This window comes from Bufo bufo, chromosome 10 (assembly GCF_905171765.1).
Source record: "Bufo bufo chromosome 10, aBufBuf1.1, whole genome shotgun sequence".
Lineage (NCBI taxonomy): Eukaryota > Metazoa > Chordata > Amphibia > Anura > Bufonidae > Bufo > Bufo bufo.
The window spans coordinates 57,798,249-57,817,797 of record NC_053398.1 but is presented as its reverse complement, the minus strand read 5'-3'; positions in this window follow the sequence as shown (position 1 = coordinate 57,817,797).

The window sequence follows — 19,549 nt, the reverse complement described above, 5'->3', positions numbered from 1 at the left end:
GAGTAGCATCGACATCTTCCACAAACAGATACTCAAGGATGTGAAATCCTTGATATATCCTAAAAGTGAAAAAAATATTACCAATGAGGAATTTCTTGCCATTAAGTGCCATAAGATATTTCTCTCACCCAGCATGGGTATATGTAAAAATACACCCCAAAACACATTGCCCTACTTCTCCTGAGTACGGCGATACCACATGTGTGACACTTTTTTGCAGCCTAGGTGCGCAAAGGGGCCCAAATTCCAAAGAGTATCTTTACGATTTCACAGGGCATTTTTTACGCATTTGGATTCCAGACTTCTTCTCACGCTTTAGGGCCCCTAAAATGCCAGGGCAGTATAAATACCCCACAAGTGACCCCATTTTGGAAAGAAGACACCCCAAGGTATTCCGTGAGGGGTATGGTGAGTTCATGTAAAATTAAATTTTTTGTCACAAGTTAGTGAAATACAAGACTTTGTGATAAAAAAAAAAATCATCATTTTCCGCAAACTTTTCCCCCAAATTTTTTTTTCTAGGAACTCGCCATGCCCCTCACGGAATACCTTGGGGTATCTTCTTTCCAAAATGGGGTCACTTGTGGGGTATTTATACTGCCCTGGCATTTTAGGGGCCCTAAAGCGTGAGAAGAAATCTGGAATCCAAATGCGTAGAAAATGCCCTGTGAAATCCTAAAGGTGCTCTTTAAAATTTGGGCCCCTTTGCGCACCTAGGCTGCAAAAAAGTGTCACACATGTGGTATCGCCGTACTCCAGAGAAGTTGGGCAATGTGTTTTGGGGTGTCTTTTTACATATACCCATGCTGGGTGAGAGAAATATCTCTCTAAAATGACAACTTTGTATAAAAAAAATGGGAAAAGTTGACTTTTAGAGAGATATTTCTCTCACCCAGCATGGGTATGTGTAAAAATACACCACAAAACACATTGGCCTACTTCTTCTGAGTACGGTGATACCACATGTGTGACACTTTTTTGCAGCCTAGGTGCCCAAAGAGTCCCAAATTCTAAAGAGCACCTTTAGGATTTCACAGGGCATTTTTTAGGCATTTGGATTCCAGACTTCTTCTCACGCTTTAGGTCCCCTAAAATGCCAGGGCAGTATAAATACCCCACAAGTGACCCCGTTTTGGAAAGAAGACACCCCAAGGTATTTCGTGATGGGCATAGTGAGTTCATGGAAGTTTTTATTTTTTGTCACAAGTTAGTGGAATATGAGACTTTGTAAGAAAAAATAAATAAAAAAATCATCATTTTCCGCTAACTTGTGACAAAAAATAAAAACTTCTATGAACTCACTATGCCCATCAGCGAATACCTTAGGGTGTCTACTTTCCGAAATGTAGAAATGTAGTTTTATTAGAAAAATTTTACAACTGAAAGTGAAAAATGTCATTTTTTTGCAAAAATTTCGGTCAATTTTGATTAATAACAAAAAAAGTAAAAATGTCAGCAGCAATGAAATACCACCAAATGAAAGCTCTATTAGTGAGAAGAAAAGGAGGTAAAATTAATTTGGGTGGTAAGTTGTATGACCGAGCAATAAACCGTGAAAGTAGTGTAGTGCAGAATTGTAAAAAGTGGTCTGGTCATTAAGGGTGTTTAAGCTAGGGGAGCTGAGGTGGTTAAGGATGACACTTTGCATGTGGAAGAGACATTACACAGGGTGATAACCAGACCACCCTCAGTATGTCTTCTCAGCGTGAATTGGATGATGAAGGGGAGGAGGAGGAGCAGGAGACAGTTGCCTCCGCTACAGGGGGTAGTTGTCACGGCTGAGGATGGGGGAAATCCTCAGCCATGCGATGTCAGTTGATGTTTTGGCTGCTCGGCCAGGACAGCAGGATTAGGGAGCAGGTCACCTCCTAAAGCGTCCCTAACCTGACCCTAACTCCTAGCTGCATGGGCCGACCTTAAAGGTAGGAGGACCCATGCTCTGGAACCTCGGATCCCTAACTCACCCTCCGACCGGTCCCTGGACTAGGAGTCAAGGTAAGACGGCCTGTTCCTACTGTACACGGAGGAACAGGGGTCTCACTGGCCAAGCCGCAGGGAAAAAGGGGACAGAAACAAACTTACGGATATGGCAGATGAACTATCCGAGTTCCACCTACCTGCCACAGCCCTGCTGACTGGATCCCTGTGCAAACAGGAATCCAGATCCATAAGCTGCACTGAACAACATAGGACAGGAAAACATCAAATAGACATCACACATAAACTTAACATAAACTAAAATGTGACATATGGTTTATGAACCACAAGGGTGGCTCTCACTGGCAGTAGGTAAACACAGGAGGCTGCTATCAGCTAAGCATGGCTGAAGCAACCTACTGAGCCCTGCCAAACACCAAGGCTATATAGGCCTAAGAGGCCACACCCAATGGTCAGACACACCCAGTGACATCACACACACTGGGAAGGGAGTTAACCCTTCCAGAACCACAGGAAAGGGAAAACACCAACTAAAAGGGAAAGTGACCGACACAACAAACACACTGTGGTTGTTGCCGCAGGCAACGACATGGGTGGCAACCGTGTCCTGGGAGTCAGCCCCAAGGCCGGGACACTGCCACCACATGTACACAACGACAAACGTTGCCACGGGCAACCACAGTGCAGGAAAGGTGTCCGTGCACACCACACACTACACAGAGTGCACACAGACAAACGACAGTGCATACATACACGCAAACTCCAAGGGAACCGCACACAAAGCTGTTGTCCGCGGCAACCGCACCTGAGGCTAACAACATTATGCCTCCAGCTGCGGTTGACACTACAACCCAAACCGCGGACAACTGTATGCGGCTCCCAAGGAGTCACGGCCAAAACCGTGGCCGTGACAGTAGTACCCATGGAAGTTTAATTCCACCTGTTCTGCGTGGGTGGGTAAAAGAGGAGGAAGAGGATGAGGAGATTGAGAGTGATCCTCTTGATGACGACAGCGAAGTCTTGCCTGTTAGTACTCCGGCACACATGGCTGACTTCATGTTAGTCTGCCTTTCCCGCGACCCGCGCGTTATACGCATTTTAGGATTACTGGTTGTTCACCCTTCTCGACCCCCGCTACAATGAGAACTTCTCATCTCTTATTCCTCTGGTGGAGAGGATGAGCAAAATGGTGCAATACCAGAAGATCCTTGTTGAAAATTTTCCGACAAATTTCCATCTGACAACGCTGGCGGCACAGTCCGTGGTTCCTTGGCCAACTGAGGAGGGAGACAAGGGGAACACACAGCAGTTCCAACAGAGACAGGGCAACACTCTTCAAAGCCTGGGATAGTTTCATGACACCCTGCCAGCACCCTCACTCTGATGCGTGGCCTAGTGTCACAAGGAGGGAAACAGTTTGGAAGATGGTAAAGAGTACATAGCAGACCGTGTCAGCGTCCTCAATGATCCCTCAGTGCCTTACAACTACTGGGTGTCCAAGCTGGACACGTGGCACGAACTGGCGCTCTACGCCTTGGAGGTGCTGGCCTGCCCTGCCTCCAGCGTTTTCTCTGAGCGGGTATTTAGTGCTGCTGGTGGCATTATAACAGATAAGCGTATCCCCCTGTCAACTGAAAATGCTGACAGGTTGACTCTTATAAAAATGAACAAGGCCTGGATTGACCATGACTTCTCGACTCCACCAGAGGAAAGCTGATGAACAAAAAGGCACGTTAAATGTATTGTTTATAATGTACTGAATACACTGTATTCCCATGCACCCCTTCCACCACAAACAAGGGTATATGGTTGAATCTTCCTTTTCTCATCCTCCTTCTCCTCTTCCATCATATCAACATGCTTATTCATCACATATAATGCCCTCGCATATATGCCCCTCGCTTATAATGTTTTACAGGGTCAGCTCAGCTGCAGGCCCTTGTATATAATTTTTTAGAGGGTCAGCTCACCAGCAGGCCCTCACCTACAATGTTTTACAGGGTCAGCTTACCAGCAGGCCCTCGCATATACTGTATTTTTTGGCCTATAAGAGGCTCTTTCCCCCCCCACAAAAGTCGGGAAAATTGCAGCGCATCTTATGGGGCGAGTGCTGCCATTTAACACTGATACATTACCGGCTGTGATGCTGCACAGCGCGGCCAGGGATGTATCAGCGGGGAGGGAGGAAGGGGTGGGGGCCGGCAACTGATATTGGAATGGCAGCGGGGCCCGATGCAGTCACTGTATTCTATTACACCAGGCCCCGCTCACTGTAGTATTCATATGATATCGCATTAAAGACAACAAACGCACGTTCCTTTCATATATTGTTCTCTTAACGAATGCATCCACGCCAAACCAATAAATCCGCGTCTTGCGCGGGGGACCTAGCCGACGTCCATACATCAGCCGCTGGAGATAATGACGTTGTCCTGTAAATAAACATGCATGTTAACTTTATCTGGCATTGATTACTGAGCAAGGCTGGATAAAGTTCCCTCCAGTGGTTATAGGATACATGTGTTTGCTAGCTGGCTATGTTATTCTAAATGATGTCTTCCTATGTCATCACTTCCTGTATGTCATCACTTCCTGTATGTCATCACTTCCTGCATCCTTGTTACATGAAGTAAGTGGTCAGGTGATGGGCCAACCCCTTTTCTATTGTTACTGTGACTAAATAAAAGGTGAGCAGACTGTGGAGGAGGGGGAGTTGCTCAGAAGAACTCAAGATGGTAACACCTTTGTCTGACTGCGGTTGAGGGATTTTTACCTTTCCTTACACAAAGTTTGATGAGAGCGGATTTCAAATATTAATATTTCTACATCAGGAGGAGCAGGCGCATGACGTAGTGAGTGATGTTACGCTGCCGCCCAGCCTGCCTGCTACTGGAGTTCCGAGTGAGTACTACGTGGTTTGCGATACTGCTTCAGAGGATTTCTATAGTTTAACAAAGCTCCCATGCCTACAGGTTACATATGAATACTACAGTGAGTGGGGCCCGGTGTAATAGAATACAGTGACTGCATCGGGCCCCGCTGCAATTCCAATATCAGTTGCAGGCCCCTCCCCCTGTATTGGGGGTCATTCACTATTTACACAGGGACACTGTTATGGTGGGGATCTGTGGATGACATATATATAGCATAAGATGCTACTGTCACGACCGCTATCCCAGCAGGAGTCGTGTCGCACCAGACGGAGGGGAAGGGGGACCCTTATCCACGGATGGGAAATAGAATGGCCACCCCTGACTAACCCTAAGCTGGCACCTGTCTGCCCTGATACCCTAGACGGGGTGTGAACCCGTGCGGCGAGCAGGATGCCTAAACCCTCAGTCGCCCTAACAAGACTGGACTGGGGAAAGGCCGATGGGAGCGCTAGTCACCATCACTCACGTCTAGGAAAACAACAGGGGAAGACAGCAACAAACAAACAACAGCAGAGATAGACTTATCCAGTCACGAGCAGAGAAGGCGATCCCAAACACGACAGTCCACGCCGGACAAGAGCTCCACAGCAACACCATCAAACGATCTCCTTCCAAGGTCAGAGTAGCACTGGAAGTAAGGACTATATCTGGCAATGACTGCAAGTGAAAGTGAAACTAATATAGTAGCTGGGAGTGGCAGACAGGACTCACCTGAGAAGGATGCCTACAAACTCCCAGTCAGGACAAAAAGGTTCACAAGGCAAAACCCAGATGACATACCCTGAACCACGGAGCAAACTCACAAGCTATCGCGAGTAGCAAATCGCTGCGACCTTCTCCTCCCAGACCTGTCTGGATCAGTCACAGTCGTGACAGTACCCCCCTTTCTACGAGGGGCCCCTGGACCCTCAAGACCAGGCCTCTCCGGATGGGAGCTATGAAAAGCCTGAATGAGTCTGTCCGCTTTTATCTCTGATGCTGGAACCCACATTCTCTCTTCGGAACCATAACCTTTCCAGTGCACTAGGTACTGAAGAGAGCGGCGAACATATCGTGAATCAACAATCTTTTCTACCTGAAACTCAAGACTGCCATCAACAACCACCGGTGGAGGCGGTAGTGGCAATGGTTCAGGAGGTTCTACATATCTCTTAAGCAGAGATCTGTGGAAGACATTATGGATCCTTAGAGTCTGAGGTAGCTCCAGACGAAAAGCCACCGGGTTAATGATCTTAATTACCCTATAAGGACCAATAAATCTCGGACCTAATTTCCACGAGGGAACCTTCAACTTGATATTTCTGGTAGACAACCACACCAAGTCATTCACCCCAAGGTCCGGACCTTCAGAGCGCTTCCTATCAGCCGCACGTTTGTATCTACCACCAATTCTCTTCAAACTTTCTTGCACACTCTGCCACACTGAAGAAAGTGAAGACGCAAATCGTTCCTCCTCGGGAATCCCAGACGGCCCCCCCTCACTAAACGTACAAAACTGAGGATGGAAACCAAACTCCTGCCAGTGTGGAGTTATGGTGTTCTTTTAGTATCTCCAGTCGTAAATTTTCTGGCACAAACAGTTTACCCGAGGGGCAGGAGGCCGTGGCGTCCCCCTGAGCTTCCAACACCCTCCCCTCCAAACCTGAGTGTAATGCAGAGACCACCACCCCCTTTTGCAAAATGGGCTCTGGTACCTCAACATCACCTCCTCCAGGAAAACTTCGAGACAATGCATCCACCTTAGTATTTTTTGCCCCCTGGAGGGCAGAGTGCTGGATGTAGTGTGCGATCACATTTGCATTTTCCGTTTGTATATGTATTTCGCCATAGTGATCTGCACCTACAGGCAGGTTGTGCTGACCCAACCCCTTATTTTTTTCTTTGTAGTATATATTGGAGGCGTGGCGATCTCCTTGGAGTCATTGCACACCTGACCAGTTAATCTGTCCTTGAGGCTGGTTTTAAAGTCAGTATAAAACTGAGTCTGCTTGAATAGAACCTACCATTGGCCATCTGGCTCCAGGAGAAGTATATGGTGGGTTCAGCATGCATGTTGGTACTTGCATCCTTGGATCCGATGAAAGCTGTAATGGCACCGGACGGGGTTACAAGCAAAGTGTACTTGGCTTGCATGCTGACCTGCATTCCCTGGATTTTATGTGGCTGTCATGGCCCATGAACAGGTAGGAACCAGAGTTAGGGACCACTCATGAGACGACCTTGACGGGGCGAGTGGCTTTCTATGCTTTGGCCAAAATATAAACCAATGTCTCATCCAGCATGGAGGGCAGAGTGCTGGATGTAGTGTGCGATCACATTTGCATTTTCCGTTTGTATATGTATTTCGCCATAGTGATCTGCACCTACAGGCAGGTTGTGCTGACCCAACCCCTTATTTTTTTCTTTGTAGTATATATTGGAGGCGTGGCGATCTCCTTGGAGTCATTGCACACCTGACCAGTTAATCTGTCCTTGAGGCTGGTTTTAAAGTCAGTATAAAACTGAGTCTGCTTGAATAGAACCTACCATTGGCCATCTGGCTCCAGGAGAAGTATATGGTGGGTTCAGCATGCATGTTGGTACTTGCATCCTTGGATCCGATGAAAGCTGTAATGGCACCGGACGGGGTTACAAGCAAAGTGTACTTGGCTTGCATGCTGACCTGCATTCCCTGGATTTTATGTGGCTGTCATGGCCCATGAACAGGTAGGAACAAGAGTTAGGGACCACTCATGAGACGACCTTGACGCGGTGAGTGGCTTACTATGCTTTGGCCAAAATATAAACCAATGTCTCATCCAGCATGGAGGGCAGAGTGCTGGATGTAGTGTGCGATCACATTTTCCGTTTGTATATGTATTTCGCCATAGTGATCTGCACCTACAGGCAGGTTGTGCTGACCCAACCCCTTATTTTTAAACTTCAGGAAGCGTTGCAATGCCTTCAGGTTCTCAGGCAGATCCCAGTCTATAATCGCCCGGACTTTCTCTGGATCCATGCGGAAACCTGAATCTGACAACACATACCCCAGAAATGGCAGTTCTTTTAAGGCGAACACACATTTTTCTAACTTAGCAAACAATTTGTTGGCCCTTAATATCTGCAGCACTTGTCTCACATGGATCTTATGTGTATCCAGATCCGGGGAATAGACCAGGATGTCATCAAGATATATCACAACAAATCTCCCGATAAGGTGACTAAAAATATCGTTGACAAAATGTTGGAATACCGCAGGCGCATTAGTAAGACCAAATGGCATGACCAGATTTTCATAATGCCCTTCCGGAGTATTAAAAGCCGTCTTCCACTCATCCCCCTCTTTGATGCGAACCAGGTTATAGGCTCCTCTGAGATCCATTTTGGAGAACCATTTAGCACCAGCAACCTGATTAAAGAGGTCGGGAATGAGAGGAAGAGGATAGGGATCTCGGATAGTTATCCGGTTTAATTCCCGGAAATCCAGGCAAGGACGTAGGCCCCCATCTTTCTTTTTAACGAAAAAGAACCCTGCAGCCACAGGTGAAGAAGAGGGTCTGATGTGTCCCAAACTCTCCGAAATATAATCTTTCATAGCCTTCCTCTCCTTTTGCCCCAGGTAATAGATTAATCGGGCAATCATATGGACGATGAGGTGGTAACCCCTGACAACCCTTCTCAGAGAACACATCCATAAAATCTGACAGAAAGGCAGGTAAAGAGAGTGTAGAGCACCTACTACTCAAGCAGTTGTCCTTACAATGTTCACTCCACTCCACAATCTCCCCGGCCTGCCAATCCACCACTGGATTGTGAGTCACCAGCCAGGGAAGCCCCAATACCATAGGAGCCGGAAGACCGTCCAGGACATAACAAGAGATATGCTCTTTATGGAGGTCCCCTACCTGCAGATGGATATTATGGATGATCTGAGTTAACTCTCTCTGAGTAAGAGGGGAGGAGTCGATGGCAAACACAGGAATAGTTCTGCATACCGGTTCCGGAGTAAAACCCAGAGCCTGAGCAAACCGTGAATCCACCAAGTTGACCCCCGTCCCACTGTCCAAAAAGACGGAACAGATCTCAGTTTTATTGCCCGCCTCAACGGTAGCGGACAACAAAAACTGAGACATGCGTATGGAGGAAACGAATACGCCCAGACTGTTCTCCTCCGCACAATCTGGGGACTCTAGTTTTCCGGCAGCTCCTTTGTTTGTGGTCTCTTGGGTTCTGAGGGACAAACCTTTACAAAATGACCCCTCCCCCCACAACGAAAACAAACCTCTGACCTACGGCGGAACTTAGGAGGATTCACCCGTCTAGTGGCGCCCCCTATTTGCATTGCTTCGACTGGACCATAACAGACCTATCCCTGCCCTATAGAGGCCTCCGTGAAATTTAATAGTCTCTCCCTGAGTCGTCTGTCGATTCTTATGGACAGAGACATAGCAGCCTCAAGAGACCCAGGGACCTCGTATACCGCCAGCGCGTCTTTTAATTTTTCAGACAACCCCTGGCAGAACTGACTCCTAAGGGCCGAGTCGTTCCATAACGTATCAGTAGCCCACCTACGGAATTCCGAACAATATAGTTCAGCAGACCGGTTCTCTTGCCGAAGTCTACGTAGCTTAGACTCAGCCAGTGAGACCCTGTCCCGGTCATCATATACGAGACCCAGGGCTTCAAAAAACTCCTCCACTGATCGTAAGGCCGGAGAGTCTGATGGTAGGGAGAAAGCCCAAGCCTGCGGATCTCCTTGCAGGAGAGAAATTACAATGCCCACCCATTGTTCCTCACCGCCGGAGGATCTAGGGCGTAACCTGAAGAACAATTTGCAAGCTTCTCTGAAGGTTACAAATTGGTCTCTCCCTCCAGAGAACCTATCAGGTAAAGCCACTTTTGGCTCAGGAGTACCTTGGTTTCCCGTAGCAACGGTGGAACCCAAGGATTGCTGCTGCAGCACTGTTGCTTTTAATCCTGCCACTTCAAGGGATAACCCCTGTAATTGTTTGCCAAAACCGAAACCGGATCCATAGTGGAACAGACAAAATACAAAGCAAAACAGCAAGCAACAAAAAAAAAAAAGGTCAAGGTCCTTCCAAGGTCAGAGTAGCACTGGAAGTAAGGACTATATCTGGCAATGACTGCAAGTGAAAGTGAAACTAATATAGTAGCTGGGAGTGGCAGACAGGACTCACCTGAGAAGGATGCCTACAAACTCCCAGTCAGGACAAAAAGGTTCACAAGGCAAAACCCAGATGACATACCCTGAACCACGGAGCAAACTCACAAGCTATCGCGAGTAGCAAGTCGCTGCGACCTTCTCCTCCCAGACCTGTCTGGATCAGTCACAGTCGTGACAGCTACATATGTGTAATCCACAGATCCCCCCCCCCCATAGCAGTGTCATCCAAAGATCCCCCATAACAGTGTTATCCACAGATCCCCCTATAACAGTGTCATCCACAGATCCCCATAACAGTGCCATCCACATATCCCCATAACAGTGCCATCCACAGATCCCCCATAACAGTGCGTATACACAGATTCCCATAACAGTGCCATCCACAGATGCCCCCATAACAGTGTCATCCACAGAACCCCTCCATAACAGTGTCATCCACAGAACCCCTCCATAACAGTGTCATCCACAGATCCCCCATAATAGTGTCTTCCACAGACCCCAATTAGTTCAAAACCCACCAAAAGCACACCTTTTGGTTAAAAAAAAATTAAAAATTATTTTCCTCCTCAAAAACCTAGGTGCGTCTTATTGGCCGGTGCGTCTTATAGAGCGAAAAATACAGTAATTTTTTTAGCAGGTCAGCTCACCAGCAGATCCTCGCATATAATGTTTTAAAGGGTCAGTTCACCAGCAGGCCCTCACCTACAATGTTTTACAGGGTCAGCTCACAAGCAGGTCCTCGTATATAATTTCTTAGAGGGTCAGCTCACCAGCAGACCCTCACCTACAATCTTTTACAGGGTCAGCTCACCAGCAGGCCCGCGCGTAAAATCTTTTACAGGGTCAGCTCACCTGCAGGCCCTCACCTACAATGTTTTACAGGGTCAGCTCACCAGCAGGCCCTCGCATATAATTTTTTAGAGGGTCAGCTCACTAGCAGGCACTTGCATATAGTGTTTTACAGGGTCAGCTCACCAGCAGGCCCTTACCTACAATGTTTTATTGGGTCAGCTCACCAGCAGGCCCTCGCATATAATTTTTTAGAAGGTCAGCTCACTAGCAGGCCTTCACCTAAAATCTTTTACAGGGTCAGCTCACCTGAAGGCCTTCGCATATAATTTTTAAGAGGGTCAGCTCACCAGCAGGCCCTCACCTACAATATTTTACAGGGTCAGCTCACCAGCAGGCCCGCACGTAAAATCTTTTACAGGGTCAGCTCACGGGGATGTGCGATTGGCCCCAGGTTATCTAGAGTCACCAACGTGGCAGCAGGCTCTCGCTCATAATGTTTTACAGGGTCAGCTCGCCAGCAGGCCCTCGCATATAATTTTTTAGAGGGTCAACTCACCAGCAGGCACTTGCATAGAGTGTTTTACAGGGTCTGCTCACCAGCAGGCCCTCACCTACAATGTTTTACAGGGTCAGCTCACAAGCAGGTCCTCGTATATAATTTCTTAGAGGGTCAGCTCACCAGCAGGCCCTCACCTACAATCTTTTACAGGGTCAGCTCACCAGCAGGCCCGCGCGTAAAATCTTTTACAGGGTCAGCTCACCTGCAGGCCCTCACCTACAATGTTTTACAGGGTCAGCTCACCAGCAGGCCCTCGCATATAATTTTTTAGAGGGTCAGCTCACCAGCAGGCACTTGCATATAGTGTTTTACAGGGTCAGCTCACCAGCAGGCCCTTACCTACAATGTTTTATTGGGTCAGCTCACCAGCAGGCCCTCGCATATAATTTTTTAGAAGGTCAGCTCACTAGCAGGCCTTCACCTAAAATCTTTTACAGGGTCAGCTCACCTGAAGGCCTTCGCATATAATTTTTAAGAGGGTCAGCTCACCAGCAGGCCCTCACCTACAATATTTTACAGGGTCAGCTCACCAGCAGGCCCGCACGTAAAATCCTTTACAGGGTCAGCTCACGGGGATGTGCGATTGGCCCCAGGTTATCTAGAGTCACCAACGTGGCAGCAGGCTCTCGCTCATAATGTTTTACAGGGTCAGCTCACCAGCAGGCCCTCGCATATAATTTTTTAGAGGGTCAACTCACCAGCAGGCACTTGCATATAGTGTTTTACAGGGTCAGCTCACCAGTAGGCCCTCACCTACAATGTTTTATTGGGTCAGCTCACCAGCAGGCCCTCGCATATAATTTTTTACAGGGTCAGCTCACCAGCAGGCCTTAACCTACAATATTTTACAGGGTCAACTCACCTGAAGGCCTTCGCATTAAATTTTTTAGAGGGTCAGCTCACCTGCAGGCCCTAACCTACAACCTTTTAGAGGGTCAGCTCACCAGCAGGCCCTTGCATATAATTTTTTACATGGTCAGCTCACCAGCAGGCCCTCACCTGAAATCTATTACAGGGTCAGCTCACCAGCAGGCCCACACGTAAACTCTTTTACAGGGTCAGCTCACCTGCAGGCCCGCACCTAAAATATTTTATAGGGTCAGCTCACCTGCAGGCACTCACCTAATCATACCTAATAGGTAATTTGCACGCATGCTGCCTTGCTTAGATGTGGTATACGTAGCCGTTTCTCAGGCTCCCTCTCCGGAATCGAACACTGATTCACCGTTACCCGTGGTCACCATGGTTTGAGCTAAAAATAACATTGAAAGTTGATAGGGCAGACATCCGAATAGATTATCGCCGTCACGGCAACGTGGGATTGGCCCAAGGTTATCTAGAGTCACCAAAGCGGCAGCAGGCTCTCGCCCATAATGTTTTAGATAGTCATATCAGCAGGTCCTTGCTCCAAATGTTTTTGAGATTCACCAGCATTCCATTAATCATAATTTTTCAAGGCTGCGTATGATGACCTACTTTATGTGTAGCAAAGGGTGTATTGGAGTCAGTGGCGGATTATAATTGGGGTGTTTGGGTCAGTTGCCCCGGGCCCAGCATTGCTGGGGGGCCCAATGCCGACCCAAACGCCCACAAACAACGGCGGGGCATGGGAACGCATAGTTCCCTGCCCCACTGCCGTCCGCCGATCACTGCCATAGGCTTCAGACCTAGTAGGCCTGAAGCCTATGCGGTAGTAAAATCCCGGCGCAGTCGGGCATGATAACATCATCACGCCACGCCTGTGCCCGGATGCAGCACACTGATGTGTGTGCGCAGCGCGCCTGCACCATCAACGAGTGAGCGGCGACTGGGACACAGGTAAGTATTAGCTTTTATTTTATTTATTTTTTTGTGTGCCAACTTTGAAGGAACAGTGGGGGCAAACTACTACATGGGGGCAAATTACTAGTGTGGGGGGAATTAGTATTCTGGGGGCAGTGTGGGGACAATTAATACTGTGGGACCAAATTACTACCATGGGGGGAATTGATACTGTGGGGGCAATGTGGAGAAATTAATACTGTGGGGGCAAATTACTTAGTGGATGGCAGTGTTGGGGCAAATTATCTAATGGGGCAGTGTGGGGGGTTATTACTTGATGGGGGAAGTGTGGGGGGCAAATTACTTAATGAAGGGCAGTGTGGGGACAAATTACTTAATGGATGGCAGTGTGGGGGAAAATTACTATATGGATGGCAGTGTCGGGGCAAATTACTTAATGAAGGGCAGTGTGGGGGCAAATTACTTAATGGATGGCAGTGTGGGGGCAAATTACCATATGGATGGCAGTGTCAGGGCAAATTATCTAATGGGGGGCAGTGTGTGGGGTTATTACTTGATGGGGCAGTGTGGGGGCAAATTACTTTGTGGGGAAATTACTACATGGGGCAGTGTGGGGGAAATTACTATATGGGTCAGTGTGGGGAAAATTACTATATGGGTCAGTAAGGGGGAAATTACTATATCGGGCAATGTGGGGGAAATTACTATATGGGCAATGTGGGGGAAATTACTATATGGGCAGTGTGGGGGAAATTACTATGTGGGGGCAGTGTGGGGGAAATTACTATATGGGGCAGTGTGGGGGAAATTACTATATGGGGCAGTGTGGGGGAAATTACTATATGGGGCAGTGTGGGGGAAATTACTATATGGGGCAGTGTGGGGGAAATTACTATATAGGGCAGTGTGGGGGAAATTACTGTATGGGGCAGTGTGGGGGAAATTACTGTATGGGGCAGTGTGGGGGCGTTTCTATTAGGGGACATTATTTTTGGGGACACTATACAGGCATTATTACCTGGAGCACAATATAGGGTGTTATTACTGGGGGCACTCTAGAGGACATTATAATTGCTGTAGACACTATAGGGACCTTTGGGGTAATTTATCAAACTGGTGTAAAGTAGAACTAGGTTAGTTACCCATAGCAACAGATTCCACCTTTCATTTTTCACAGCTCCTTTGGAAAATGAAAGGTTGAATCTGATTAGTTGCTATGGGCACCTAAGCCAGTTGTACTTTACACCAGTTTGATAACTGACCCCAATTATGAGAAATCTAACGTGTCTGTGTAACAAACTCTGCAGAGACGAGATGCGGCTAAAAGAATTAGTCATGGCGGTCTGGGTCAAACGGAGGAGAAGAGGAAAGAAGATCTATATGACAGAGTCACTGGATGTAACAGGTATGTATGTACAGTATGTATGTAATAGGTATGTGGTGCTGTATTCCCCTATATGTAGAGCTGGCTCACTACTGTGACCTGCGTCTTATCTTCTCCTCCAAGTCTATTTTTATCACAATCATATGTATTTTAAATTTGACAACTAAAATTTTAATTTTTCACCTGCAGTTCCATGTAACAGCCCAGATAACAGTGATAACTTTCTGTGTACAGATAATGTAGTAGATGTTCCATGCAGTCCTATGTAACACCCCACATAACACAATAGTTCACTGTGTTATGTGGGGTGATGCATAGAACTGCAGGTAACATCTATGACATCTGTACTCAGAGAGTTATGAGATGTTGGAGGTCTGACTCCTGGCAACCCCGACAATCAGCTGTTTGAGGAGAACGCAATGTCCCAGTGGATGCCGCAGCCTCTTTGCTCATTACCAAGCACAGCGCTGTCCATTTGATAGAACTGTGCTTGGTAATGCAGCTCAGCCCCATGATGGGACAGAGCTGCACCTAGACCATGTGAACGATGTCATATGGCCTAGGAGGAGACTGTGACGCTTACGAAGCACCGCAGCCTCTTCATACAGAAAAAAACGAAAACTAAAATGGGGGAGGGGGGGGGGGGGGAACGATTTGGGTAGACAGCCCCCGGCCTATCATGCACTTAATCTGCCCCTGATTGGAGTGCCAGCTCCTTGTAATTTTCGGCAGCCCTTTCACTTAGTACATAGGCTTTATGAGTGTAGGAGTCCCACTACATGAACAATTGTACCACAATGTGAATGAGGCCCTCCTTTTTGTGATATACAGGTTGTATCGGAGTGCCTCTTCCTTGTAATTTTGGCAGCACTTGCACTTTATATACAAGTAAATATACAGGAAAGAATGTTTCCTAACAATTTTTCCTCTAAAATAGATTTTATCTTCGGTTTTGTGCGTATTATTGTCAGCCTGTAAAAGTGGCGTACTACTCGAACAACATCTTTTCCAGCAGCGACCTGGGAGTCCAAGATGCATCCAGACATCCTCCCCATGCTGTTCCCGAACCATTTCGGTGGTGTTTCCATCAGTTTCTGACCTTTTCCTATGAACCAGGCACCCTCCCCTCTTCAGAGCAGGGGGTGACTGGTTTAATGCTCGGATTCTCCCATTGACTTCCATTATACTCGTGTGCTCGGTAGAGCACCTGAGCATCCCGATGTGTTCGGCAGGAGCACCCGAGCACTTTGGTGCTCGATCAGTACTACTGGCCAAGTTGCTGGTTTGGCTGGGCAGGAACCACATTTACCCAGTGGGCCGTAAAAGACATATATTGTCCTTGACCGTAGTTACAGTTCCACACGTCGGCGCTGCTGTGCACTTTGGCAGACACAGACAGGCTCAAGGACTGGCCCACCTTCTGTTCTACATATTTGTGCAGGGCTGGTACTGCCTTTTTGGCAAAGAAATGACGGTTTGGGACTCTCGACCTCGGTTCGGCTCAAGCTATCAGTTCTCTGATGTCCACCACTTGAAAAGGGAGGGACTGTAGCACCAGCAACTTGGACAGGAGCACGTTCAACTTCTGCGCCGTTGGATGAGTGCACGCATTATGTTGTCTCTTGGCAATCGCTTCGGTGATCGATTGCTGATGGAATGACTGATGAGGAGTAGTAGTGCGAGGAGCAGGAGCATCAGGACCGGTAGATGATGGCAAGGACAGACAGCTCCCTTCGACTGAGGTGGTGGAACCTTGACTGCCTGAAATCGGGTGCGTGCCAATGGGTGACGCAGCGGTTGCTGCGGCAGGCTGGACCACCACATTGGAGCCACGGTTCTCCCAGGCCACTTTATGGTGGCGCTGTATATGTTGACGCAGGGCCATGGTGCCAACATAGGCACCCTGGCCACACTTCACGTTCTGCCCACAGATTCAGCAAATGGCCATGTTGACCTCCTCCGGTGGCTTAACAAAAATTTGCCACACCGCTGAGTAGGTGATTTTACCCCCAACACTTCGCACTGAGTGACTGCTACCGCCCCTGCCTCTGTGAACTCCTGCACCACTACTTTTCAGGCAGGTAAGCTCCTGCGAAGTGAGAGGTCTACCCCAGGCACGTTTGTCTCCCAGCCTCCCTCTGCTGCCACCCTGCTGACTCCCTACCATGCTACCAACTTGCTGGCTCTGCCGCTGCCTCACGCGCAAGCTGCCACACGCGCAAGCTGCCACCCTCTTCTGATGATGATGAAGCCCCTTTGTCACCTGGCTCCCAATTGCGATCGGCCACATCATCATCGAGTACTGTCTGCACGTCACTGTTGTCCTTCTCAACGGTCTCTGAGCCAGGAGCCTGACTGCTTGCAACACTAGCTCCCACGCCACTCTCCTCATCATTACTTGCCCGCCTACTGGAGGAAGCGGCGGATGTCTCCTCCAGATCTTTGCTGGGCAGTAGCTCCTGACTGTCCTCTAGTAGCTCGTCCTCGCTGTATAGTGGAGCTGAGCCGACAGCATATAATACTTCTCTGGCTGATGGAACAGAAAAGGACAGAGGCAGGTTGAGGACAGTTGAGGGCACAGTGCCTGCTCCCAGACCATGCCAACTTAGGGTTGTGTCTGACAAACCCACCGACTCTTGGCTGAGGGTGTCTGATGTCACTTGGGACGAAGTGGATGACCGAGTCAACCATTCAAGAACCGCTGGGTAGCTGGTCAAGACACAACCGCTAGATAACAGCGGGAGCTCAGGCCTCTCACTGCGACTCCTGCTGCCACACCCCCTTACTCTGCTGCGACCTGTGCCTGCGACAGAAACATTTAGGCCTCTGCCCCTCCCTTGTGCAGGGCCTGTCACTTCTCTGTCTGACATACTGTTAGAGAAAATAAATAAATACAAAGGCCGTACATTTTTTCATTTCACCACACAATGGCTAATAAGCCCCTTTTTTCCCACTAATTCACCCCAAAAAAGGCTTTAGAACATATAACTGCACCGCTGAACGTCAAATAAGCCCTTATTTGTTTCCACTAATACACCCCAAAAAAGGCTGTCATTTTCTCACTTCACCACACAACAGCTAATAAGCCCCTTTTTTCCACTAATACACCCCAAAAAAGACTTTAGAACATATAACTGCACCGCACAAGGGCTAATAAGATGTAGAAATATTTCGTAGTTATACACCCTGTTAATGGCTGTATCACACAGCACTTGCACCTCAATAACAAGAAAGGTTTGCTGAAATTAGAGGTATCATCTATTGCAAACCTGAAAGCAACAGTATAATGGCAATTTGGATCCCCAGTCATTGCAGCAAGGTGTAATAGGATTGTTCCTATTACCCAGGCTGTACACTCCCCTATTGGACCCTATTCTCCTTTTATAGTGTGGAATAATTCCTCCCTATTCTTTCCCTACACTTCTAATGATCTTTCCCTTAACTTCTATTCAGCAAAAGTTTTCAAGTCTTTCCTAGCACTTTCCCTAGCGCCTGTTAATGTCTCTCCCTGCACTAAGTACACTGGAAAATGGCTGAATCCAAGATGGCTGAGGCTATTTATAGGGCTGTGACATCACAGGGCTGGCTGGCTGCTGATTGCCTGCATGCATGGCATTGTGGGTGATCTCTCATTCCTAGAGTTCTTTGCTCAATGTCCTAACACATGCAGCAGCCATTGAATTTTTCCTGAAATTCAGATTGAATTCCACTTTGTCAACTTCGATTCGCTCATCTCTAGTCATATAGAGTTAGGTCCCTATATATTTGGACAGAGACAACATTTTTCTAATCTTTGTTCTGTACATTACCACAATGGATTTTGAACAAAACTATTCTGATGCAGTTGAAGTTCAGACTTTCAGCTTTAATTCAGTGGTTTGAACAAAATGATTGCATAAAAATGTGAACTCAAAATGTGAACTTTTTTAAACTCAATTCTTTAATTTCAGTGGCTCAAAAGTATTTGGACAAATTAAATAATTGTAAATAAAATGTTTATTTCTAATACTCGGTTGAAAACCCTTTGTTGGCAATGACTGCCTGAGGTCTTGAACTCATGGACATCACCAGACGCTGTGTTTCCTCCTTTTTAATGCTCTGCCAGACCTTTACTGCAGTGGTTTTCAGTTGCTGTTTATTTTTGGGCCTTTCTGTCTGAAGTTTATTCTTTAACAAGTGAAATGCATGCTCTATTGGGTTCAGATCAGGTGACTGACTTGGCCATTCAAGAATATTCCACTTCTTTGCTTTAGTAAACTCCTCAGTTGCTTTGGCTTTATGTTTTGGGTCATTGTCCATCTGTATTATGAAACACCGACCAATCAGTTTGGCTGCATTTGGGTGGATTTGAGCACACAGTATGTCTCTGAAAACCCCAGAATTCATCCGGTTGCTTCTGTCCTGTGTCACATCATCAATAAACACTAGGGACCCAGTGCCACTGGCAGCCATGTATGACCAAGCCATCACACTCCCTCCGCCGTGTTTTACAGATGATGTGGTATGCTTTGGATCATGAGCTATACCATGCCTTCGCCATACTTTTTTCTTTCCATCATTCTGGTAGAGGTTGATCTTGGTTTCATATGTCCAAAGAATGTTCTTCCAGAAGTGTGCTGGTTTTTTAAGACGTTTTTAACAAAGTCCAATCTAGCTTCTTATTCTTGAGGCTTATGAGTGGCTTGCACCGTGCAGTGAACCCTCTGTATTTACTTTCATGCAGTCTTCTCCTTATGGTAGATTTGTATATTGATACACTTATATCCTGGAGAGTATTGTTTACTTGGTTGGCTGTTGTGAAGGGGTGTCTCTTCCCCATGGTAATTATTCTGCGATCATCCACCACTGTTGTCTTAGGTGGGCGTCCAGGTCTTTTTGCTTTGTTGAGGTCACCAGTGCTTTCTTTCTCAGGATGTACCAAACTGTAGATTTTGCCACTTCTAATAGTGTAGCAATTTCTCTGATGAGTTTTTTCTGTTTTCCGAAATGAAGGATGG